The sequence below is a fragment of the Uloborus diversus genome, chromosome 1 (assembly GCF_026930045.1).
Source record: "Uloborus diversus isolate 005 chromosome 1, Udiv.v.3.1, whole genome shotgun sequence".
In the NCBI taxonomy this organism is placed as follows: Eukaryota; Metazoa; Arthropoda; class Arachnida; order Araneae; family Uloboridae; genus Uloborus; species Uloborus diversus.
Genome location: NC_072731.1, coordinates 202,887,917 through 202,914,503, shown reverse-complemented (window position 1 = coordinate 202,914,503; position 26,587 = coordinate 202,887,917). Strand labels below are relative to the sequence as shown.

Sequence of the window (26,587 nt, the reverse complement as noted above, 5' to 3'; positions counted from 1 at the left end):
GATTTCATCAATCAACGTCAAGCTAGCAAAAATTATAATTACGATAGCAAAAAAAAAAAAAGAAAAAAACATGTACGAAGCTACTGATAAATAAAAACCTAAACAATACAAACATATTTGTAATATTATTTGTGCATGACTTTAATATGGAAAGTGTGTGAACTATACAAAGCATAACATGTCACTATAAATTATTGTAAAATACATAAATAATATCTTCAAAAAATTCAATCTTTTTTTAAATATTACTTGTCTATTTTGAAAGATATATCGAATCTTATTTTGACAAATCAGTCAAAATATAACAATTTAGCTCTTATACAGGATTTTAAAACGTCATTAAATCAAATATTTCACTGTATTTTGAACAAATAGAGAGTCCATAACCTTACCCTTTTTTGCCATAATTATTTAATTTGCTGTTTGATAAGAACAATATCTTAATTTGAGATTAGGACACACTCAAAATACTATAATGTGCTTATCAAACAGTAAACAGTTATGGAAAACAAAATCATGTTACGGACTTGATATATTTCACCAAAATAATGTGAATTGATTCTTAACCCTTTAATAGGCTGTATGTATTGCGTCTTTGATGCTTACAAAATTGCAGGCGGTATCAGAGTATCATTGCGGTTGCCATTAGTTCTGATTTTCAAGATAATTTTAGAAGTCATTAACGATCTGTCATAACTAAATTCAAAAGCGCTTTACTCCTTTTGATCATGATTTTTTCGGCGCCAAAAATGATTTTTCCATTTAAATACAGTAAACTCCCGATTATCTGTGGATTAGGTTGGTATGGTAACCGCGGATACGTGAAAACGCAGATAATCCGAATTATAGGTAGAAAACGATACTGGTGTATACAATAGCTAAAAAATAGGAATAAAACTCACACATACAGAAAAGTTATACCTAATAACATTGATCGTAAAAAATACATAAAAAAGCTAAAAACAAACATTAACATAATCATAAGTCACCACTGTTGAAGAAAAAAAAATACTAAAAGACCAGCGGATAATCCGAGCCGCGTTTAATCCGAGACCGTTTACTGTATATTACTTGGGATTCCGCGCTGATTGTGTATAATACGTGTGTAAGGAGAAAACATAAAACATTTCGGTGTGTAATATTATTTGTTCAGCCTATTTACATAAACAAACCGAAGTTTGCTAACTTAGAACGACTGCTAAGCTTCTCCCCAGTAATACATAAAATATATTACTGATGTGAAATGAATTAACAAAGTATTGAATTTTAAGGCTTTTTAGCGTGAAAGCGATGAATTTACCTGCCTGGAGAGTGTGATGGTGAGGTTGGAAGTTGTAATCCATCCGTCTGTTGTGGCGCGTACTGCTTCTTCACCAGCCAAGACGGGTGTACCCTCAACGATCCACGACAGATCCGACCTGGGATTGCTGACGTCTGTCTCGCACGTCAACGTCACTGTCTCGCCACGAGGAGCCTCTTTTGGACCAATTATCCATAGTTTATTGGACAGATCTGCGAAAAAAAAAAATTGCTCTTTTTACAAGTGGTTTTGAAATTCCATTCGGTCAAATGTTTACCCTTTGAGGGGCAGTACATAGGGATATAATGTTATCTCTATGTAGACTTATTTTCTTGAAATGTGTGATACGAAGGGACTATAAACACCTTGTTAATTTTTTAAAAAAAAAACTGCAACCCTGACATGATTTTCAATACTTTCAAAATCTTACTGCGTTTATAGGCAATTAGGAAATAATTTTAGTTTTATAATCAAATTGTAGCCAAATTTTGAACTTATTAAAAATAAATAAAGACTAAAAGATAATTTAAAATATTTTATAACGGAAATAAGATATGAATAGTAGTTACGCCTCAACATTTTGCCAACCTCAGTATTCTTAGTGCAATGACGATTCAAACGCAGGTCAAAAAAGATTTTTATCTTGAAAACAGACCAACGCTGCACTTCCAAACTTACACAAGAGATTAAGACCATCCACCTGCCCACTCATATGGCGCAACAGGAGTTGAAACCTATTGGGTCAGACAGGAGGCTCGATGGCACAATTTGCCCCTATGACAACTAATTCCGGTCACCTCTAAATCTAAATGTCATTCACATTTAACGATTGTTTGTTGATAAGATTTGTTGATCTGAAATTTGGAAAACAAGGTGAAATAAACGTAAATTCAACAAGACAATCTACCCCAAAACGGACTTATCCCAATAAAAATGGGACTTGTTTTCACCTTAGTTAAAGTATCTGGAGTTGGCTAAAAACAATAAGCATACATGATCGTAAATCTATAGAAGTCATGCAGAAGAATAGTCTACGCAAAGCGTTATCCTATCACTCAAAACAAGTTAAAATAGAGAAATATCCGTTTTTCCGGACAAATCTAGCTTTGCAATAACTGTCGAGATTGCATGCAGAACAAAAATAGATGCACGAGTTCTTCGCAGGCCATTATTAAACGTGTTTTCTATTTATTTCAATTACTTAAAATAAATTTGAAAATAATATCATAATAGATAGCAATTGCAAACTCCATCCTGAAGGAATAGTAATTTATTTCTAAGAAAACCAAGGAATTATATAAATACTTTTGTTAGTACTGTATGTTCTACATGAATCAATGAATACACTAAAATAGGACATAAATTTCAAGTTTCTCTTCAATAACCACACATTCAACTCCTACTCGCTATTAAGAATAATCGCAATGATGTCATTTCATTTCATATGTTTTCAGTCAAGAATTTTTCTACTTGTTTTCACTGATCTAATATATATTTCACTGAACTAAAGATATTTATTATGATTTTGCTTCTTTAAATTACAAAAAAAAAAAAAAAAAAAAGCATAAATGACGAAAAATTCAAGATGGTAAACTTGTAATCAAAATTTGCTAATCGATTTCTCTTTATATCAAGATGTTATTTTCCGCATTTATTTTTATTTTCCTTTTTTCAACGACTGAAACTTTAATTACAACTTGCCGTTTAAACCCAATCAAGAGAAATAGCTTAAATCTGAAAGCCATGTACTTTTGTCAAGGAAGATATTTCTTAAGTCATAAACGAGATGAATATATTTTTCCAAATATCCAACAATGGAACCACTACGTTCAGAAAGATATTTTGAAAACCTAATTAACGAACAGCGATTGAATAAATACAAAAATACATAAAGTGAAAAAATTAATAATTTCGTTGAGTTGCAGTTTTGAGACAGTACATTAAAATAATCTACTTGTTATCCTAAATCATGTAGTAGAAACAAGAGTTTGAAGAATGTAAAATTATACTATTGAGCTTATATTTATGTTCGTTATGATTTTTTTTAAACAATTCCATATTACATTTGAACGTTACAGTTGAAACTCTTAAGCCTTATCTCATTGCATACGGTTTAGTGCTCATATTTACCAAACCTGAGGGGAAGGTAAAGTGTTTCGTTTATACAGCATAGCATCTGGGGTAAATGAAAAGATAATTTCATTCAGAAAACTTTAAAATACTGAAATGTTGTTTTCAAGTACTGCGTTTGACTCTGCTGAAGATCATTTAAAAAATGAAACCGTTTAAATTCAAAGAATGAAATGTTTCTTTTCCATTCGCAACAATAGTAACTTCGTTATTTGGATTGAACTCAAGCAGTGAAGCGTTGAAATGCATTCTCCAGGTAGCGATCACAGCGTTGTTTATAAAACCAATAACAGTAGTCATCTTTACTTCAGCTGTTTCTGTGGTTTTTAATGCCGCTTGGGAGACTCAAGCTTCTTTCGCTTAGTAATGTAGCCATCAAGGCTATAGAGCAGCTTCTTAGCATGTAAGGCACCCAATTTTAGACGAACCTGGCCAATCTCCATAATTTAGTCATAGTGATGACGGAGAGGCGGGGTGCGTCCCAAAACGCTACACCCTTGGTAACTGTTAAGACGATCCACATGGCTTGCAGAACCACGGATTTGATAAGCACGTGACCCTCCCGCGTTCGGTTGCTATTTTATGAAGTCGGAATCACTTCTAAAACAGAACCCTCCTATTCCGAACCTGGTCCACTTTTGTCTGCACCGTGGATTGCGGATGCGAATACTGAGAATAAAATCATAATAACAATGATAAATGCCTTGCATTATGTATGAAACTGCTGAAAGAATACAAGGATAGCTTGCATATTTTTACACAATGCAAGTTTTTTTTTCTTCAAGATCACATCTTATTTATATCAACGATGCAATGAAAGTTTTTAAGTCAAATTTTTTGTTACATTTTTGGTCGCACTACCCTCTATCACATGAGAACCTTAACGGAAATGCTTTGATAAAATTACACCTAATAATAAGTTATGTCTTCAAAAAGAAATCATGGTAAAATGAGATGAATTTTCGGCGGGATTCATCTCATAAACGATTCTACGGAAGTGAATTTACTTAAGTTCCCATTAAAAAAGGCCTAAAGATACATGATATAAAACGAAAGATCTGACCTTCTATGAGACCAACGCAAAAATCAAGCAATTAAATCAACAACTTCAGATTGATTCGAATTAAATCATCAGTCCTTCGCATCATATGTGATGGAATAGAAAGCCTTCTCCGAGTAGCTTTACTATAAAGGAGTTTAGAAAGCATCAGGTCACCATCAGTCGATACAATTGCAGGCTTTTAAAATGTAAGTGCGATATTGAGGCACACTGACTGCAGAACTATGTCCTTTGATAACAAGAAAACTTTTGCCTCTATTACAAGTATATATGGAGTTCAGAAACTTTGTTGAGCTTAATGCACTCTCATTTCAGATTCCAATTCCAGAGTGTCCATAAGAAATATAAAAAATAAAGAAAAAAAAATATAGCGATATAACAGGCAACCTTACATTTGCTCCATAGAAAGTTGACATGTTACATCAATGTGTAAGACCATATTTTTGTGACAGAACTCGTGCAAAACATTATTGATGCACAGATTTATTGCCATTCCCAAAATTTCATTTTTGCCTAACTTAATTTGGCAAGACATGGGTTAGAATCCACATAAGCAAGATATGACACACTTATAAAATTACATTTCTGCACTTTTAAAATCCCAAAGAAAAATGCATGGATTCAAGCAGTAATAAATCAGATATGCCAGTATTATGATTGGGGTGTTGTATTCCTGCACTTTTAAATTTGATTTCTCTCAGAATTTGGACATTTTTGAGTTTTCTGTTCAAGGTTTTAAATAAAGTAATTCTATAAACGTATAATCATGTAATGCACGAAATGAAAGAATGAAATTAAATTACTTTGAAATGCTTTTGATTAATTTCCACGGCAATAATTTCAACTAAAATAGTTTGTTCTTTGTATCATCAATTGAGAATGCAGTTTCTGACTACAAATACAATAACAAAAAGGAACATTTCTAAAGCATAACAAAAGGAAAGTTAAATTTTAACAGAGAATGAGAAATTCTGATCACAATTTTCTAAAACTATTTTCACCGGTTTAATTTACCTTCAATGAACGTTCCAAAGATTGCATTTTCTTTGAATATAATACTGTTGCAATTTTACTGTGAAATTTTACATTTGCTCTAAGTAAATTTTTTTATTAACTGATATATCGCAAGTGTTTGTCTTTCAAAAAAGTAGTAAAATGATTACTTTAATCTCATACAGTTTAAAATGTAAAACGAGAAAAAATGTTCTCTTTTTGAAATGCTCTTATTAGAAATATATTTCGTTACTTTAATATTTTTCACAGTATTGACACATGAAAAAGAAAACAAAATTTCAAATTTTTGATAAGAAAATTCTGCGAAGTATAAATAATCTGTCTGTCTCATGTGATTCGAAAGCTTGTTGACAGCACAATAACAATGGTATTTATTTTTAGACCTACTGAAACCAGAAGAAAGGGAAGACTGCCATTTAGAAGGGCTAATTCAGTAGATTCTGATTTTCTCGTAATACATGAAAAGAACTTCAAACCTAAGATTTATCCGTAGTCATAATGGAAAAATCTTCATAATTGATTCATAGTTGGACAGTTTAGTCAGTTACGATGATGTTGAGGGGCACAAAAATACATCCATTTCATTAAAATCAGATATGATGTGATTTAAAGAGCGACAAAAATTTCGCTGCCCCGCTCACCTCCTCTAGTTAACATTTAGTTTATTTTCTTTGAAGGATGTTTTTTTTTCTTTGTGGAGTACACATTAATTCCTAAACACTTCATGACACTTCATACTACAGACATTACTTTAGAAAAAATGCTTCATATTTTCCAGCGGTAAGTAAACAAAGAATTCACTTCTCGCTTTTTTTTTTTTTTTTTTTTCGAGCAATCACGATTGTTTATTGTTTTCACTTGACCGTCCTTGGCGTTGTGGTTCCTTTTTCAATTGAACCAGGGGCCTCTGCAGCACCACCACCCAACAGCCTCTGCAGGCGCGTCGAAATCCGCTTTTCCTGGTCGGAGGCGGCCATGTCCTGTACTAACACTTGCTCACACACATACACACTCACATATGCAGACACGCCTACGTACATACACTCAGGTCTACGCACACACACAAACCTACACATGCATGCACGAGCACCTACGCACACACACACACACACAACTATACACACGTAACCGTCCAGGAGGAGGGGCAAGCTTGGGGGGACAGGAGCCGTTTCTAGAAACAATAACTCCAATGAGTAAGGCCCTGTCGCAACTCGTGATTGCGAACTACATAATTCGAATTCAAAATTTCAGAATTCAAATTAATTTAATTTTTATTTTTTTTTTTCTTTTAAGTTACAACTAAAAAAATCGTATTTTCAATGAACTGGTTTGGTTTGATTCCAGACATCTCCTTGCATTGTGGAAAGACTTGCTGTGTTGCAATAAAAGGCAAATTAATATCGGTATAAGTAATACCACTGCTCTTAAAGATTTGTCAATTAATAGAAACAAAATATACTTTCATTCAATATTTTGCTTTACTCTTCAGTATGAGAGCTTGTATGGTGTACATTTACATAGTACAATTTTTTACGCGGATATCTTATGTGGTAAGTTTTAAGTCGTTAAATACATTTTAAATGATGATTTACTTACTTTCTAGCTGACTAACGAAATTGAATAGTTAATTTTAAAATGTTTTAAGGCTACAGATAATTCCTTGAAACTTCATGCGTCCATTAATAAGACTGCTCATGAGCAATTGAGTCTAGCAGATTTATCTATATACTTTTTTTAATTAAAACTTTAAAACTCCTGGTGTTCCACAAAGTATGTCACGACGCGACGGTAACAGGAGAAAATAGTAGAAAAAACAAGTTAAAACCAAAAATGATGAATAATTAAAATTGTTAAAAAATTCAGACAAGATGAGAAAACAGGAGGCCAGCGTAGAGGGAAAGGGTACCTAAACCCTTCCTAAAGGAAGACCTAGAGCCTGCTAGTGAAATATTTTTGCAACGTAGCAACACGTTTTAGGCGAGTATGCAAGGCACGAACCAGTTTTTATATATTAGTCTTCACTTGATTCTTCACCGGTTTCAAAACCTGTTGTGCATTTTGCATTTAGAGCTTAAAAAAAATTTTTTTGAACTTGGAACAAGTTAACTAAAATGTCTCATTATCTAATTAATGCACTTCTTTATACTAGTATAATTTGTTAAAATTTTCTAAAAATATTCCCTATATTTCTAATGGTTATTCCTTTCAGAAACCAAACCGTTTCAAATGTTCTTCCTTCCTTAAAATTCTAGTTAAAGACAAGCTAATACGAAAGGTACTTTCAACGAAAGAGCAAGTCAGAATTTTTAAAGTTTCGCAATACTAATAAAATGTACAATTAATTTAACCAAAAGAAAAAAGGAAAAAAAAAACCAACAAACAATCTTAAATCCTATTTTGCCTTATTTTCGCGATCAAATTCGCCTCGCGCTAAGGAATTTAAACTATTCAAAAGACTCCTTTTTTTTCATCCTAAATTGTGCGATTCTACACTGCGCCTTCAAAACAATTATCTTCACATTCTGTAATTGCTCCCGTTGGTGGGTGGACATTAATTATTATCTAATCCATCACATAGCGCATTTACTTAATTGAGCCTATTTTTTCAAAGCCTTAGAGGAAAATTCCACCAGTAATGAATGTTTTATTTTATTTTCCACACCATGAAGAATGCAAGGTTGAAACAACGGAATAAGTTAGAATTAATAGCAAAATAAATTTGTTGAAAAAAAACATCGATGCTATTTTTTAAAATCCCATTCGGGTGGAATTAATCAAATTAAACTCTCATTATGTATTCTTGCTTCTTTTAGTTTTAACTTTAAATTTCTCGCCAATTAAAACAAGCTACGTAATTTACAACTATCCTAAAAACATTCTGATATAAATGAATAACGCAGTCACATTAACATTTAAGACAAACTGTAGATTTTCTTGTTTATAGTAAAAGCTATTTTTTTTTATTTAAGAAGCATATAAACTTCTATAGAGGAAGCAAACTTAAATAATAGACGAAGGTATTTTTTTAAACTCGAGTTTTTTTTTTTTTTTTTTAAATCATTTGCAATTTTAAGGACTAAACTATAAGTCGCCCGTCTCAAAAAAAAAAAAAAATTTTTTGTAACGTCATAAAACGTGAAATATCTCTTTCCCGTGTTGCAAACTCTTCTTTCAATGTTTGAAAATTTTATTCAACTATAGGTTTCATATTCACCACTTGTCAGTGTCACTAACTCCTCTACTTTCAAAAGAATACCTAATGCTATGCTAATCGGAAGAAGTTATTTCTAATTTAGCTTCTTCAAAATGTGTTATTGCCTACATAAACCGCCTCCATTTAAGCGATTTAGTCTCAAATTTTACAACAAGTTGAAAAAATAAATATATACTATGTATAATACGTGAAATACACCGCCAGCTCAGTTATTTCCAGCCGAGGACTGCAGTTTCGTGCTTATTAGCATTCATCAGCCCGGCATAGGAAAGTGACTGAGCTGGAGATGGAAAACCTCTGAAGGAAGCCAAGAGTGCCAAACAAACTGGTAGCTAATACAGAATTAGCACTGACCAGACGAGTGACCGAAGCAATGGTTCGGTTCGACTCGAATTTTGAAGGCAAGGTCACTCGTCTGGTCAGTGCTAATTCTGTATTAGCTACCAGTTTGTTTGGCACTCTTGGCTTCCTTAAGAGGTTTTTCACCTCCAGCTCAGTCAGTCCTATGCCGGGCTGATGAGTGCTAATAAGCACGAAACTGCAGTCTTCGGCTGGAAATGACTGAGCTGGCGGTGTATTTCACGTATTTCTGCCTTAGCCCTGGCTATAGGGCGGTAACTTACTGAATATATACTGTAATGTTAAATGGTTAGTTTTTATGTTCTAGATTAATAACGCATACTTAAGTTCTAAAATTTTTCTTCTAAATTAAAAAACTCTAATGATGTGTCATAACTGATTACATCATTTTTACGCCACCATGTAAGCTAACATTGTACGAGTTTTGTGGCAAGAAGAGTACGAAGTTAAGAATTTAAAACAACGGCTAGTACGCTTTTTTCCAAATTTTGTCTTGTGTCACTATCCTTGCCGGGGTGCAATAAGGAAAACTGTGATTTCTTTATTTTTCTCTGTCATTTGAAAGTAAATTGATTAAAGCTTGTAATGGGGTTGTTTCCTTCAGTTAAAAGTACTACTTTTAGCAACTGAAATTAATATAAGTAAAAAGATAATGGTAATAACATGGAGCCAGATTTTTTTTTTCTCAATAGTTATTTTTTATTTATTTTTTTTACGTCAGATTTTGGGAATAAGACGTGATCTTTAAACCGACAGAAGTGATGTACTCCGTTAGCGCACTGACTGTTTACGCATTGGTAACCCGAGAGAGATCGGGCAGGTAATAGTTACAAAGAGATCGCGCGGGGTGACTGAGTTACCCCAGTCAGTTTTATCTAAAGTTTTCTGTAATTCATAATTTTCCATCTTTTTATCTTTTCATAATCTGCAAGTTTAAGTTTGCATGCCAGTATTCAGAGCTCAAAGCAATATAAATGCAAAATGAGAGCAAAAAGAACGCAAAACTACGCTGCTTAGAATAGGAATTTTCGAATCAGTAATGGGGAGAGTGTGTTACTCCATTAAACACGTGAATTCCAAGAAATGATTGCTTCACTGGCAGAAAGAAAGGAAAAGTAAAAGTAACGCTTCACATACCAAGGGGACTGTTAGATAGGAGAATACTGAAAGGGTGATTGATTACAAATATTTACCCTGCGACAGGTGTTTGGATAAGACTGAGGTGACAATGTGCCCGAGTGATCTCTCTCGGGTTAAAAAAATAGGTTGTCACTAAGCAGTAATATTAATAGCAATCATGGGGATAATTTTGAACGAAAGCTTTTCTGAACCAAACATGAAATTCATTAGTGTTATTGCGCTATAATGTTTTTATCTTTATTTTATGCCTAAATATTGCGCTCTGCGCAGATGCAACTAGCGAATGGTATTTCATCACTGGTGATGTCATGAGCAGAAGCGTAAAAAATGAAATTGAATCTGCTCAACGATTACAGTATGTTTTGTAAAAAAATACTAAACATTGTCAAAGTACTTTAAAAAATGTTAAAGCATGTGTTTTTAAGCATGCTCTTTCAGGAAAAAAAACAGCCCATTAAAGAAGAAAAATATGTTTCTGAAACATTAATTGATCACTTTAAATTGATGAATACTGTAATCATTGAAAATTTCTTTTTACAATTATTATTTAAACCCATGCGGTTTTTCTAGCAACATAAGAATAAACTACAAAAATACACATATAATAGACGACTATACTTATTTAAGAGGTTTCTCAATACGTATTTCATTTTAGCAGTTCATAACTCAAAAACAATAATTCTAAACTAGTTGCGTCTAATCTTGTTCGTCTAAGTAATCTCATATATATTTTCTACTTAAGAAAATATCATTTGGAGGGTCACATGAACAATATATATTTTAAGTTTTTACTCGTAGTTAACCTAAAAGAGACAATGCGGTTTTATAACCAAATAAATGGAAGAAAAACACATCATTGGAAATTGGTAAAAATAATGAACCACTCTACGAGTTCGTTTACTGACCAAACGATTATTCCACCAAATAATAATTTAAACGGATCAATCTACCACAAGCTTTAGAAGTGCCATTTCTGAAAAAAAACAATGTGTGATTCAAAAGTTTCAAGACTAATCTCCGAAGTTGAAATTTATTGGACATTTAAGTACAGCGCACTGAAACTCTTCAAAATATGATCCTTCAGCATCAACACAAAGCTGTCAGCACGTCTTCCATCGCTCGTAGCTCTTCTAGAAGTCCTCGGGCGACATTCTGACAACAGCTCTCGTCGAAGCCTGCTGGACTGGTTTTTTTTTTTTCGTCGATGGAGTCGATTCGCTTCCTTTTTAGAAGTGTCTTGATTAAGAGAAGATGAAAAAGTCCTTTGGAACCAACTCGGGGCTGTGAGTGGCTGAGCCAGTGTTGTCGAGTTAAACATGACCGAAACTTCGTCGTCAAAGACGACTTGTGAGCGGGCGCGTTGTCGTGGTGAAGAATCCAATCGCAATTGATAATCAGGCGGATCGGCAGACTCGATCCCTCAAGCGGTGGAGCACTCAGCGTGAAAAAATCTTTTTTCGTATCTCCCACTTTTCGGCCGAGGTCAATGACACGCACTCACGCAACAAGCGATCCGCACTCTCCAGTGTTGCGAAGCCAACTGCCGCAGCTTCCCTTCGTTCACTGACACCCTCTCCCACTACTTATCCAGCCCATTTGCACCAGTCCGCGCGCGTTCCCTTTCGCGAAAAAAAGTCTTGAAACTTCTGAATCACACCTTGTACATCCATGATCTTGTAGAACTTGCTTCTCATAAATAATCCTACCACACAAGTTCTTACCAACTGGTATCACGATTTAACTAACCAAAAGCGTTTTTCTTTTTAACCTGACCATTACTTACGCCCATCAGAGGAGCTTATTTACTGAGCTCGAGGAGGAATACTTACGCTATTGGATTCTACCAGAGGACATTCGACATTTGACATCCTCAGAGACCACCGGCACCAACCAATTGCTGAGTTTATTGGTTTCAATGCTCAGTTAATCTGAGCAAGTTGGTCTTCGAGGAACTTTATTTAAATATAATGATAATAGTTGCTGATAAAGGCATTTGAAGTTGATATTGCGCTAGGGAACAGGGTAGCCCGTTATCAGATAGCCATGCACTGCCTAACATATACAAAATGGTAGTTCTGGTTTCAGTCATAGTGTACTCTGTAGTAAGAACAGTGCTTAAGTGGTATTAATGCCTAAAGTATTCGTAAAAAAATTTCTTGGCAATTCCAAAAAACAACCTTCTCCGAGAACACATCAAGCATTATAAAGCATGATTTTTTTTCGTCCCGATTTCTATTATTTTAGATGAAAGCTGTTTACTTGAATTCTGATTTAAAATTGGATCTATAAAAAAAAATGTATCTACTAAAATTCCACATTATATATAATTTTTTTTGGCGTCCATTCACAGTTTTGATGTTATACCAAAAGCTTAATGCAATCAACCTACCAAACAGGTAGGCGAACACTTTATAAAATATATGAATTGCAAATCCCACAAAAATTAAGAATTCCGTTAAAAATATTTACATTTTAATATATGTAGTTTTGATGTTATACCAAAAGATTCAATGCAATCAACCTACCAAACTGGTAGACGAACAAAACATAAAATACGCGAATTGCAAATCCCACAAGAAATTAAGAATTTGATTAAACATATTTCTACGTACAATATAAATTGCAGCAATGTGATTAAATTATTACCTTGGAAATATACGGTGCAAAAGTTGTAGCTTGAAAATCAAACATTAGTTTTCATCACTTTTATATTAACTCTGATTATCAGACAAGGACAAAATTAATTTAGTTTAAGTGGTTTCGGGCAACAACTAGAGCAAGCATATGACAGGGTTAAATTTTAATTAAAGAATTTATTCCCTTCCATTACGAAGATTTGTGTACTACCGAATATCTTGTAGCTTGAAAAAGGAAAACAAAAATAAATTTAATTAAAGTGTCTGAAACTTTCTCTCACGTTAAAATAAGGAGACCATGGTTGCGTCCGCAATTTCCTGACCCAACTTTGCCTTAAATAAAACAATCCTCGGATCGTGAAAATAAATTGCTGGATCAATTTCTGGGAGCAAGATTCATTAAGAAGATTTCTTTGTGGATTCTTTCAACAGTGCTTCTTCTTTGAAGCATGGAGAAAATCTACGAGGAAGAAGGGAAATATTTTTCTGTTTGGTGATATTGAATGTGGTACGTTGATTAATTTCTAAATGAGGTCAAATTTCGACATGTAGGTTTATATATGTTCGATTCTGAACACAAAAAAAATTGGAATATACTTTCTGATTTGAATAGAAGCAGTAGATTAACTAAAAGCAATTTCATTTTTAATCAGAGAAAACTGTCATCGACAATAGGAATGCCAACCTTCTCAGTTCTAAGTACCTTTTTTATTTTATTTTTAAAATTTCTTTTGTTTTGGATTTTCATTTTCTAGACAAAATCACAAAAAAGGAAAATTCGATTTCTTAGGACTTATCAAAATCAAAATTATCTTACCAATTCACTGAAATTGTAATAATAAAATATTTAATATTTTTTAATCACAAATTTAAAATTTTCAGAAATACTAATATTTGTATTAAAACACAAATATATATTTTTTTATATATTTATTCGTATAAACTTTGAGATTGGAGTATATCGCCGAGTTTTTTTTTTTTTTTTGCGCCACGTTTTTGTGACAGTACTAGTAGTACTTATGAATGATACAGTAAAGGAAATCACACTTTTATGTATAATGAAAAACTCTTTAAGAACTTGTAGAAAGGACTACAACATAGCAAACTTAAGTTTCAGGTTTTAAATTTCATCTGGACATAATTTAAAAAAAAAAAAATACATTTCAAGCATTATTTGTTTCTTCATTCGTTACTTATTCCTCCATTGGATTAAAAATATGAAAAAAAGTGTAAGTATAAGTAGTCGCTGTATCGTAAGAAAAACAAACGTCATGTGAGGTGTTATTCACTATATTAAACAGAAACAATATCTTTCATTACCAGGGTTCAATATGTGTACCGTTTGCGGACATGGAATGAGCTTGAATACCGTTTAGATGTGGTTCGAGCAACATACGGTCGTACATTGTACCCTAATAATGAAAGGTATCGCTTTCTGTTTAGTAAAATCATTAAACCCCTCAAAAAATGTTTGTTTTTCTTACTGTGACGATACAGCAACTACTTAAAATTACACTTTATTTATTGAGCATTCACGATTGCTAATTGTTTTCATTTGACCGTCCTTAATGTTTGGTTCCTTTTTCAACCCTTTACCGTCCTCTGCAGGCGCGGCTCCTCCGATTTTGAGCACTGTCCCTCGGAATCCGCTTCTCCTGGTCAGTGGCGACCATGTCCTACACACGCGCCTTTCCATACATACACACTATAACGTGCATACACACAGATGTACATACACACAAAAGTCTACACATACCCAACTATACACACGTAACCGCTCAACGGGAAGGGCAAGCTCGGTGGGACATGAGCCGTTTTTAGAAACAATATCTCCAATGAGTAGGGTCGTGTCGCAACTCGTGATAGTGAAAAACATAATTTGAATTAAAAATTTTAGAATTCAAATTAACTTACTTTTTTTTTCTCCTTTTTCACATTATTTGCGACGAGAAAATCGCCCGTCAAGATATGTCGGGAAAAAATCATGTCTACATTTGAAAGAAAGCAATTTCCTGCTTGGTGATGTTTTGATAGTTGACATTTTAACCCTAACTCCAGTGGATTTACCCTAAATTCCAATCGGTAGCTTTAATTTTCAACCACTTTTTTGATTCTTCATTCCCATGAAATGACGCTGTCTTACCAGTAAAGCAATTAAGTTACCGGATCCAGTTCAGCCTTGTCACAATAAATACTTTTTCTGCATGTTAAACGTTACCACAGCATATTATCAGATTATCATGCTGTGGCGCGAGTTCCATTTTTGATGACGTCAGGAGTGTTACTCGATCATTGTCTATTATATATATATATATATATATATATATATATATATATATATATATATATATATATATATATATATATATATTAGGGTGGTCCTTATTTATATGGGAAAATTTTCTGTCGGAATTCAACAAGTGACGCCCCCTAGTTTTGGGACACTATAATAGAAAGTAACATGTGCAAAATTTGAACTCGATCGGTCAATAATAACACTGCCCCTAGGACGTTAAACTTTAACACTTTTGATAATTTTCCCAGAAATCTTCCGAGTTTTAACTTGAGACCCCGTACATCGTTTCTCCTGGGTTTGCAAAATATTTTTACAGTGATTTAGCACTAAAATTATGCTTTTTAAATACTTCATATCATCTAAAAATTTTACATTGAAGCAGAATGAAACAGTGCTTTAGAAACTTTACTTTAAGAGTACTCTTTTCTCAATGTATCTCAATCGTGTGCATTTTTTTCCTGATAGTCTTGGACTGTGTGTAAAATAAATTGCCTTTGTGACTCATATTTGGTGAATTGATTGTGAAATTCTTCGAAAATTGTGCTCTTCTTTCAGTTGTATCATTCACAACTTTCGGCATCTCAACGATTTTTCTTCCCTTTAAATTGTTTCCTTCATTTTGCCATGAATCGGGATAAAATAGAAAAACATCTTTTGGTGTTTGTAACTTATCAAACAGTTTTATTCACTTGTAATTGATTCTATAAAGGGGAAGAACTTTACTTAAAAAATGTGCTCCAAATCATCTACTGTTATCTGAAATATTTTATTAAGTCATCAGACACGTCTTCCTTATCAGCAAGCATTTTTTAGAGTAGTCTACGACCTAGTAGTAGTAGACCTTTTTTCAAAATTAATCCCTTCATCTGATACGAACAAAGCTAATAGTACATCCCTTAAACACCATAAACGGTTTATGAATTTTCCAATCACTGCCTCTGCTGCATGTTTGTCATTATTTTGTTCACTGCTAGTTTTTTAGACACATTGTATTATTTAAAGGAGCCTCGATTGGGTTACTGCGATAAACCGTATCTTCATAATAAAACATTTAACTGTAAAACAGCATTTACGGGCTTTGCCTTCATGTAGTGTCAATTTAAATTGCTTCCTAAATATATAAATTTTCAAACAATAAATTCCTTTTGCCACCCATCTGGGTCGGGGAAAAGCTCCAGGTTGCTGAAAACATATCCCTGAAGGATAAACTTCACCAGGAAATATTATTACAAATTATAAGAATTATCTGTAATGTTTCTCAATTCCGCTTTTTACGAACAATAATGTGTCATCAACTTCGTCTTTTAGAATTTAAGTGGTATGTGTACGTGAATCAAATGTTATAAGTTCTGAATGATGGAGATTTTTCCGCAAAATTTTGAATGGAATATCGGGTCTAGAACTAAGAAAGGCGAGAACTTCTTTAAAGACACACTCTGCAGTAAGATATCAAGTGCATGATGATGGCAATCAAATTGTAATATATCACCGTTCAGTTTTTGCTATAAAAAATTGCATGCACAATTTATCCGGCCGGTATTACAAGCCGTTGTATCAAACACTACAGCTTGAACAGTTAGCAATAAAGAGCAATCATCTAAGATATCATACACAACTGAAGAGAAATATTTCAGGAATTCTGAGTAGCTGTTCAACATTGGGACCTGAAGCTATCACGGGAAGCCTATCGTCGATTTTTTTTCTTTTTTCCAGTTATATCTGGATGTAGCTTTGTATCCCAGTGAATAACTAAAGAATCTAAAATTAAATTCATGAAATTTGAGTTTACCTCTCGAAGATTTTCTCTTGCTCTCTTAAGGGATGTACTATTGACCACAAGGTCATTTGGATTAAAATTTACTGAATCTACATAGGCTGTTAATGAATGAACAGCATCTGTGTCCCTAATATGGCATTTGTTTAACGGGCAAGCAGATATCAATAGTTTTCAAGCTTTTCTGCATTGTTGTTGTAGACCAGATATGGAAAAAAGCTTCAACAGGTTAGGATAGATACCCATTTCAGATTCTACATCTTTTGAATTGCAAGAAAAATTTGATAATAATAAAGGACTATGTACTGAAATAGAATAAAATCAAGTTAAAGTATAGATTATTACATTATTCCGATATGGAATTTTTTAAATTTATATTTTAGATATGGAAAATCCGGTACACTTTTATGTTTAAGTAATCGAGGATATTTCAAAATTTATATTTTAAGAATTAAATTGCATAAACATTTAAGCATATTTATAACAAAAGAACAACAAATTAAAATATAATTGCCATTATTTATATTTGAGCCGTTTAGAAGTCAATGCGGTTAAGTCCATTTTTTGATATTTTCTGATGTTTGGAAATTTTGATGAAATAAATAATAATCTTCTTAGTTATTAAAAGATTTACTCATTGGTAACTTTTTTCTAGGTTAGACAGCTCTTTTTTTAATAGCTTCTGAATATATTGTATTATAATTTCAGAAGCCATTGTGAATAAGTCCACCTTTTATCAATATTTTTTTACATAAACCCTGAAATAAAATATAAATTCTTCTTCTTCTTCCGATATTTGTTGGCAACACTGAAAAACAAGAAATTCATAGTAACTGTAACTGTCACCTTCTAATTAGAATTGTTTGAGTTTTATGCATGTGCGTCAGATAACAAAAATATTACGTTGAAGTGTTTGCGAAAATTATTGTGCTTTAAAAAACATTAAAAAAAATTTCTTTAATAACTGTAAAATCTCTGACTTTTTAAAATAATAAAAAAAAATTTATTGTAAGGGTATAAAAACTAAAAATGTCAATGGAAATAGAACACAGGGAAAGTGATGCGATATTTCATTCTAATTCAAGGAGAGTTAACCATATTGATTCTGATACATCGTCAGATAACGAAGATACAGAAAATCATCGAAATAACAGAAAAGTTGTTAGAAAACGCAACAGGAATTCTGGGAAATGGTCGAGAAATGTTGAGAAACAAAAGGGATACAAGGTAAAAAATATCAAAATAGAAATAAAAAAATAATTCCTGCAAAGAAATTTGATAATAAACCTTGTAACTGTTTACGACTTTGTAATCGCAAGATAACCTTTTATCATAGAAAACAGACGATGAAAAATTTTTACAAGCTTAATGATCATCATAAACAAAATATATTTTTCAAAGGGTTAATTAGAGTCCATGTTATCAAAAGACAACGACCCAGGAATAACACTAAAGGACCAAGATCTCAGTCTTTTGAATATTTTATTAGACTTAACGGCCAAGATGTTGGTGTTTGCTAAAAATATTTTATAGAAACATATCAAATAAGTAACGGGCAACTATATAATTGCTGATCAAAGGAAGATCTGAATGCCCACCGGGGGCAACATATTCCAGGCATCAAAATAGATGATTCCCATGTAAGAAAACATATAAGTTAATTTCTTGCTATTTCAAGTCATTATACAAGTCATAATCCCAGATACTTAACTTCAGACTTTTCTATTGTAAAAGAAAGAACCCTTTCACAGTTATAGAAATAAATCCACAAGAATTTCTTTCCACAAAACCATTGGAAGAAGCTGTTACCAACAGAAAAAAATCAACAAGTAGACTAACAGTCAATTGGCTTCATATGAGATGGATAAAATTGGAAAGGTCAAACCCAAGCAGCATTAAGTTAATTTTGACGAGGTTGATACCTTTCATGTAATTGATATAAAACAAAAAGGTAGACCAGTAAATTTAAAAAATATAACTCAACCTATATTATATCCTAATGGCAGAACAATTTCAAGAGAAACAAAAAAAAGACATCATATGTTTATTAAAGTCTATACCTCCAATCAAACACGACTTTTACAGGACATTAAGGACAACACGTGGAGATCAAGATTTACATTTAAATAACTCGGAAGACAATGATGTTTCTTATGATGAATAAACATAAAACTTATGACCCAATAAATGTTATTTTATTATTTTTACATAAATTTCTTATATTTTTCAGCTGACAAAAGGTATAAGTCCTAAAATTTTTACGGTGCTGTCATTATTTCAATAAATACTTACGTTTTTATTTACACATCCTGTACATATCTTGTTTTTTTGCAAAGTTTACACCTCGAAAAAAGACTTTATACACTTTTCCAATTAGATTAATAAATCAAGAATTTTAAAAAACTAATGTATCAAAAAACATTACTTTTCTCAATTTTTGTGTTTTGGACTTAACCGCATTGGCTTCTGAGCGGCTCATTTATTGCATTGAAACCTAGCGACCCTATTTGCCATACCTATTACACAGGAAATTTTGGAAATCAACACCCCCTGGAGAAGGCAATTTGTTGTTCTCAAAGATCATTCATTAATGACCTAGGCCATTCATTAATTACATTTAGAATCCCTTGTGTCCATCTTTGTGGAAAGAAATGTTCCCCTGGCGATAGGTTTGAAAGGAGCGCAGAATAGCGTTGTGCCTGACCCAAGGCCATTGGTGTACATGTACCCTTTGTAAAATGTAAAATTTTACAGAATGAAAGTGAGAGAATGGTCAGTCTGGAAGTAGCAACATCTATTAAGGTTCAAAATTACTTTACATATGAAACGTAAGAATATTTTTAAATAAAAATGAGAAAATCCGCATTTTTTTCTTCGAAACTCAAAAAAGGGGGCCCTAGGGGCACGGGTTAATATTCATGGATTGACTTAAAATTTTACAAGGATCGTTTATTTGTATAATGGAACAAATTTAGGGGGCGTCGCATAAAATATCTACAACTTGAAAAATAAGGACCACCCTAATATATATATATATATATATATATATATATATATATATATATATATATATATATATATATATATATATATATATATATATATATATATATATATATATATATATATATATATATATATATATATATATATATATATATATATATATATATATATATATATATATATATATATATGAAAATACCGTACAAAATTCTTGAACCTGTGAAGCATGATGGCGCAAACCACCATTTGAAAGTTTGCTGTTTTCTTAAGAATTTTTAAAATACGTCAATGACTTTTCAAACACCCTGTATTATTTTAGCAATATTCCCAAACAGCTGTTGAGTAATTGTATAAATGACTTTTTAAAGAAGTTGTCAGCAAACGAGTTACATGGATGCTTGATTTATGCACCCTTTGCTCTGAGAGTCTTGAATTTAATAAAGAATGCATATTCATAAGATATTTAAAAAAAACTGTAATTTGTTTTATATTAAATTTAAAAGGTATATTAATTTTAAAAGGTTATAGTTAGAAGAAAGAAAATTTTACCGCAGTTCTTAAGTAGATTATAGTATATGATTTTGAAAAAAAAAAACACTTTGCGTCAGAGTTTACATTTTAAAGTCCAAAAGCTATGGATACTTTTTAAATACTGCACCAGGAAAGAAAAGATCCATTGAATACGTCACGTTAAATATAATTTGTACTTACATTATTTTACCAAAAAAAAAAAAAACATTACATAATCGGGAGAAAAAAAAGAGTAAAACGTTAAATTAAGTTCCACTTGAGAACAATTCTGACAATTTTCGTTACCGGTTTTTAGTTTCATTAAAAGGAAATTTAGTTCTTAAATCACTGTTTTCCTAAATTAAATTTATCTGACATTGACCAATTAAATAATTATGTATACAAAATGATAACTACTTGAAATGAATCAAGTTATAAAATGTAAGATAATGTATGTATTAATGCAATTAAAGAAATGTTTTTTTTTTGAGATGCTTGATGTTTCTTACAAAAAAAAATATAAAATTCTCCGGAGGCCAAAAATTTCTTAGTAATTCAATTAGTTTTATTAGAAAAGGATACAAATGAGAAAATAAAATTTGTTGTACCGTTTCGCATAATGCATTAAAATAAATGGAAAAGCAAACTTTTGTTATTAAAAAGATTTTATTAATCAGAAATAACATAAAACAATTAAAGAGAGTATGTTCTTTAAATTTAATAAAAACGGTTTTCAAATAACTTTGCGAAAAGCTAGAAAAATAACAAGTATTTTTTCCGAACTCCATTTTGTTGGTTGGTTTAGTTGGTTTTAATGTGCCCTTTGTGGATATACTGTGCCAAACGATTCTTTATTTTATGTTATTTATTTTACCATGATCTCCAGAAATGGTTGAAGTATTTTTTTTTAAATTTACATTGCAAAAACTTTAATAGAAAAAAACCTTTGATATAAAACTTGTATTCAATATGCTTGTTATGAACATTTAAGTGCATCTCTGAACGGTTAGAAAAATATATAAATTTGTTACACTACTAAAAAAAATTGAATGTCCTTTATCGATAAACGAAAAGTTCCAACTATGCCATCTTACTTTTACACATTATTAAAATATTCGAAATCATTGCAGATAGTGCGTTACTTTATTATTTTTTTCATGGACTACTCATTATATTAAAAAAAAGTCTTATATTGTTTTATTGTTGTATATATATATATATATATATATATATATATATATATATATATATATATATATATATATATATATATATATATATATATATATATATATATATACATGCTTATTTTAAGACGAAAATAGTTTATTTAACAGTTTAATCGCTAATTTTTTGGGTCTGTTTTGGCAATGAATAAGGAGCAAAAATGCGTTCATCTACATCTACATCATTAAACGGAAGCATTTTTATTATTTATTTATTTTAAATCATGTAAAAATAATTGTATAAAAGTTACATTATTTTTCACCTGCCTTTTTAATTTGAACACTCTACCTGGATATCATTTTATTAGCATATGGTTTTATAACCATTAGTTTTCTCTGCTATTTGCTTGAATTCTTGACCATTTTGCTTGAATATTGCAAATTATTTGTAGAAAAAATAAAAACGATATGGTTAAAAAATTTATTTAAGTCTAAAATGTAAAACCGTGGCTGAAAATGTTTAATATTGGTTCAAAAAGTTAACATATGCAATTTTTCTGAAAGATATATATTCAGTTTTAAAAACAAAAAAAGAGAACAATATTTGTGGAGTTGAAGTATTTGTGATGACTAAATATTTAAAACCGATTGAGAGCAGCTAGCGAATTTTTTCCTGCTTGTGCATTGCCCCATTTGCTTTACATTTCATTTTCTTTTCCCTTCTTGCATTCTTAAAAATAAAAATGGTATTTGAATACTTTAATTACTTTATTGTAAGGAAGATATTTTCAAGTTTTTTCTCCGGATTCTTTGTTAGAAGGACGGGAAAAAATAGAACTGACCACCACTTGTCAGAACAACCTTATACAAGCATTCATTTTAGCTCACTAATACACATGACACATAAGGATGCTTTTTATTTGTCTTCTGAGAACATCAATATACCAATATATACTGCATTATGGTCAAATATTTGAGATTAATGGAAATAATCCTTGAAGTTCTATGCCTGATTCAATATTGCACTGTTAATTTGCTCATATCATGTTGGGTTTCTTGTATTTAAAATTTGTGATGGAATAAGGATGCACAATTTATTGCTTTAAAGTTAAATTTAATCTTATGATGGACAAACATGTCACAGTTCTTTAAACTTCTCTCTGCAGACTCTTGAGGTTCTGTTTTTATGCAGGCACCATAGATTGTTAGTGATAGATTATTATTTCACTGTTAGAGTACATAGCATGAAAGCAAACAGAAAACCAAATACATACGAACCGATTAATATTTAGAGAATTTGTAACAGTTATTTTTCAATGTTGTACTCAACAATATCTAAAACTAGCTTAGTTTTGAAGAGAAAACTACTAATTAACTGTAATTTATAAATATTTAAGAGCGGTTCATACATTTCTCAATAACTCCAAAGCTGAGTACTTACAGTAAACACTGAGCTTTATGGAAGCAATCAATGGCTCTTTCGTTGCGGAGTTGGAGGCGTGGCAGTGGTACGCCCCAGTGTTGTCGGCAGCGCTTACCACAAAGGTCAGATTATTAGCAGTTGCCCGCTCGCCGTCCGTTAAGTAGTGGGTGGCATCAATCTGGGCGTTGCCCCTGTACCAGATGAGGGCGGGAAGGGGGTTGCCTCCTTCAGATATGCACATCAACGTTAGGGCCTCGCCCGCTTTTACCACCGTGCCCTCCTCGTAGCCCTCGATACGAGGGAGCCCTGGAGGATCTGTGGGAAAGAGCAAAGAGGTACACACGTAAATTGAAGTGCCTAGAAGCAAAGTGACGCAGGCGCCAAAAAATGAATTCTTGTCACTTACGTCCTTATACTAAAAGATTAATTTGAAAATGATCTGTACGTCTACAACGATTTAGAGACAAAAATATCATAATCCTAATATTTTTGAAATGAAAGTTTCAACTCGTTATTAATAAAACTGATTTTCTGAAAGTTCTCGCCATAACAAACAACTAGATTTTACCCAGCTTTTTAATTAAACGGCTCATATTTTAGTTATTCGGCAATATAAAACGATTAGATTAGTTAAAATTACTATAAGGTGAAATCAAGAAAAAATGCATTCATGATATACACCAAATTCATTTGAAATTACTTTCTTTTCTTAAGTTTTTAATGAAACCTTTGGCAAAGCAATGAATAGCATTTTAACAAAAATAAAATATTTTTAAATGTATAACGATAAATGCAGTCAAAAAATTTAAAAAAAATAAAAAAAAACAGTTAAAATTGCTATTTTACACGTGATTATTTAATACTAGCCGCCTACGGTGACCAGCTGGTCCGCCTTTTTACGCCATTCGCCTTATTGCGCCACGGTTGCCGCCTTCGGCGGCTGCTTAGACAATGGGGGGGGGGGCATTGACAGCCCGTTGAAGTTCCTTAAATGACGGGCATGTCTCTTTCTTGCTGTCTATCTACTATATTGACCTCTATATTTGTCTATCTATCTATACGATCTATGCATATCTACCTCCTGACCAGTAATTAACAATCTTTTTTTATTTATATAAGTATTAATTCAAAAAAAAACATTTTTTGTCCACTCAATTTCGAACAATCTCTGTATCTACCTAACCTAACCGCAAATCCGTAACAGAAACAAAGATCGTGCGAAAAACCGCGGGCTTAAAATTGCCCGCAAAAAAAAGCTCTATGTCACTCCGTAGTGTGCAAAAAGTAGCGCTTGCAATCCATCTCTATCTTTTTTTGTGCCATTCACATTTTTAAGCCAAGATTGACACCTTCGGCGGCTATATAACCTTATGATCTATCTCTTAATTTTCCATCTCTATTTATTTTAATCTCCCCGCCCCTTTCCTAATAAAAACAAAGATCACTCAAAAAATCGTTTTTTTTATTTAAGTAGAGAGAAAAAAAAAAAAAAAAAAGTTATCTCCAAAATTCCCCGCAGTGTGCAAAAAGTAGCGTTTGACAAAGAAAAAAAAATCTCGCTGTTTTTATTGAAATAAATGTGCACAACTATGAAATGTAACCTAATATAGTAACAGCAAAACGTCCAGCTTGGGCGGGGGGGAGGGGGAATGGAAAAGAAATAAATGCAATCCCTAAATAAAACTAAAGAAAAAGGAAAGAAAAAAAGCAAGCGCTGCCAGAAAAACACGTGGTCATCACTTCATAAAATGTAGAAGTAAGCTATATAGGTAAAAAAAAAAAGATTAACATTTGTTTGCGATTAAGAGTCCATCCTAAATATCGAATCGAAATCCAAATAGTGACGTCAGAGGCAAAGATTGAAGAACGCTTTTTTTTTCGACCGATGCGTGGAAAGACATGATGTGTTCAGCATTACAAAAATTGTAAAAAAAAAAAACTATTGCGTATTTTTAAGAACTTTTTTCCTCTGAAGAGAGCGAAATGTTTTTACTATTACCGACTTAAATTTTAGAAATGAGACTTTGATACTTCTCTCAGGATGATATTAGAAACCAGGAAAAAATGCAAATTAAAGGTTTTTTCAAAAATTCATAAAAAATTCAAAAACTGCTCTATTTTCAAAATTTTTTCATTCATCATATTGAAAATTGAATTTCCTACACTATAGTACAAAAAATATTTGTGTGGTGCAATTGGATCGGGGTCTGTGAGGTAAAACGCACTAAAAAGTGCAAAAAAAACACATAAAACATTAAATAACTTTTTTTCTTATTAAAATTTCAAAAATCAAAGCCCGAGGTGCACTTCTTCGGCAGAAACTGTACCTGTATACCAAATTTCATCTTTCTAGGCCTTACCGTTTTCTCGGGAAGCGCGCCACACACACACACACAAACATCTTATTTTATTATATGTATAGATTCTCCCTTATATAAAAGCAGTAATATTTTATTTATGCTTCACCCTCATAGTGTTGAGCTTTTAATAGAGTTCTGAACTGGTTATATGTTTTTTAAACAATGTGCATCGGCTGTAATAAATAAAAATGAATCTCAGCACGCGTTAAAAATACATATAATCATTCATCAAATACCGCTCAACTAATTTGAGATATGATTTTAAGAGCGACAAAATAAGAAATAATATTTATAAAATTTCTTCTATGTTGAAGAAACTCTTATATGTTTTTAAAGTATTCAATTGTACAAAGATATTTCGACTGAAATTTCCGACTTATAGATGCAAGTTCAAAGCATAGTGTTCAAAGAATAATATTTTACTGCAATTGCTGAATCATGGATCTTTCAGATAACTTTATTTTATGTAGTTTTATGGTACAGCTTTATTTTATCTATGCAATTCGTTCTCTCTTTTTTCTCAAAGTCCTTATCCTCGAAATTCCATGAGTTTGAAAATCATTTTAACTATTTTACATATGCCGCTCTTTTGGGCTAAAAGAAATATTCCTTCCGTTATGGGTTAATGCAAAATATCCCATTATTTTGGCAGACATGCGACGACACGTATGTTTGTAATCTCTCAGCGCGCATGAGACTGATGACGAAACAAATACAAGTTGGCACATTGATTGATGAGGATGAAGTTTTTTAAGCTCCGAAAACGGGGATATCTTTGTAAGGAAGGAAATTTGCATATTTAGTATAGTTTACTTTTACACAAGAATTCAGGAAAATCGAGAAAAGGGAATGAAATATTACAGCATTAAAAGGAAAATTCAAGTGATTGGAGCATTGCAATTTTATTGTTAGGCTTTAAATATTGAAAAATATTATATAAATATGTATGACGCCCTTTGGATTCCACGAAAAGAGAGGCAAATATCAATTTGCTGCGATATAATATTTTCATAAACAAACCGGCTGTTTTTTATGGTATAAAGTAATTTAAAGATTTGTCGATTGCCATTTTTTAATATTTTTTTTCTTGTAAACCGCTCACACTACTCTTACTTTTTACGGAATAAAAAACTGCCTAAAAAAGAAATTCAAAGCGTATTATTCAAAGGATACCAGTAATAGATGAAACAGATAGACT

General features: G+C 32.0%; 1 pseudogene; it reads right to left on the bottom strand.

Moving 5' to 3' along the window:
* Positions 1-26,587, bottom strand: part of LOC129234138 (nephrin-like) — a 356,279-nt pseudogene that overhangs the window by 228,297 nt on the left and 101,395 nt on the right.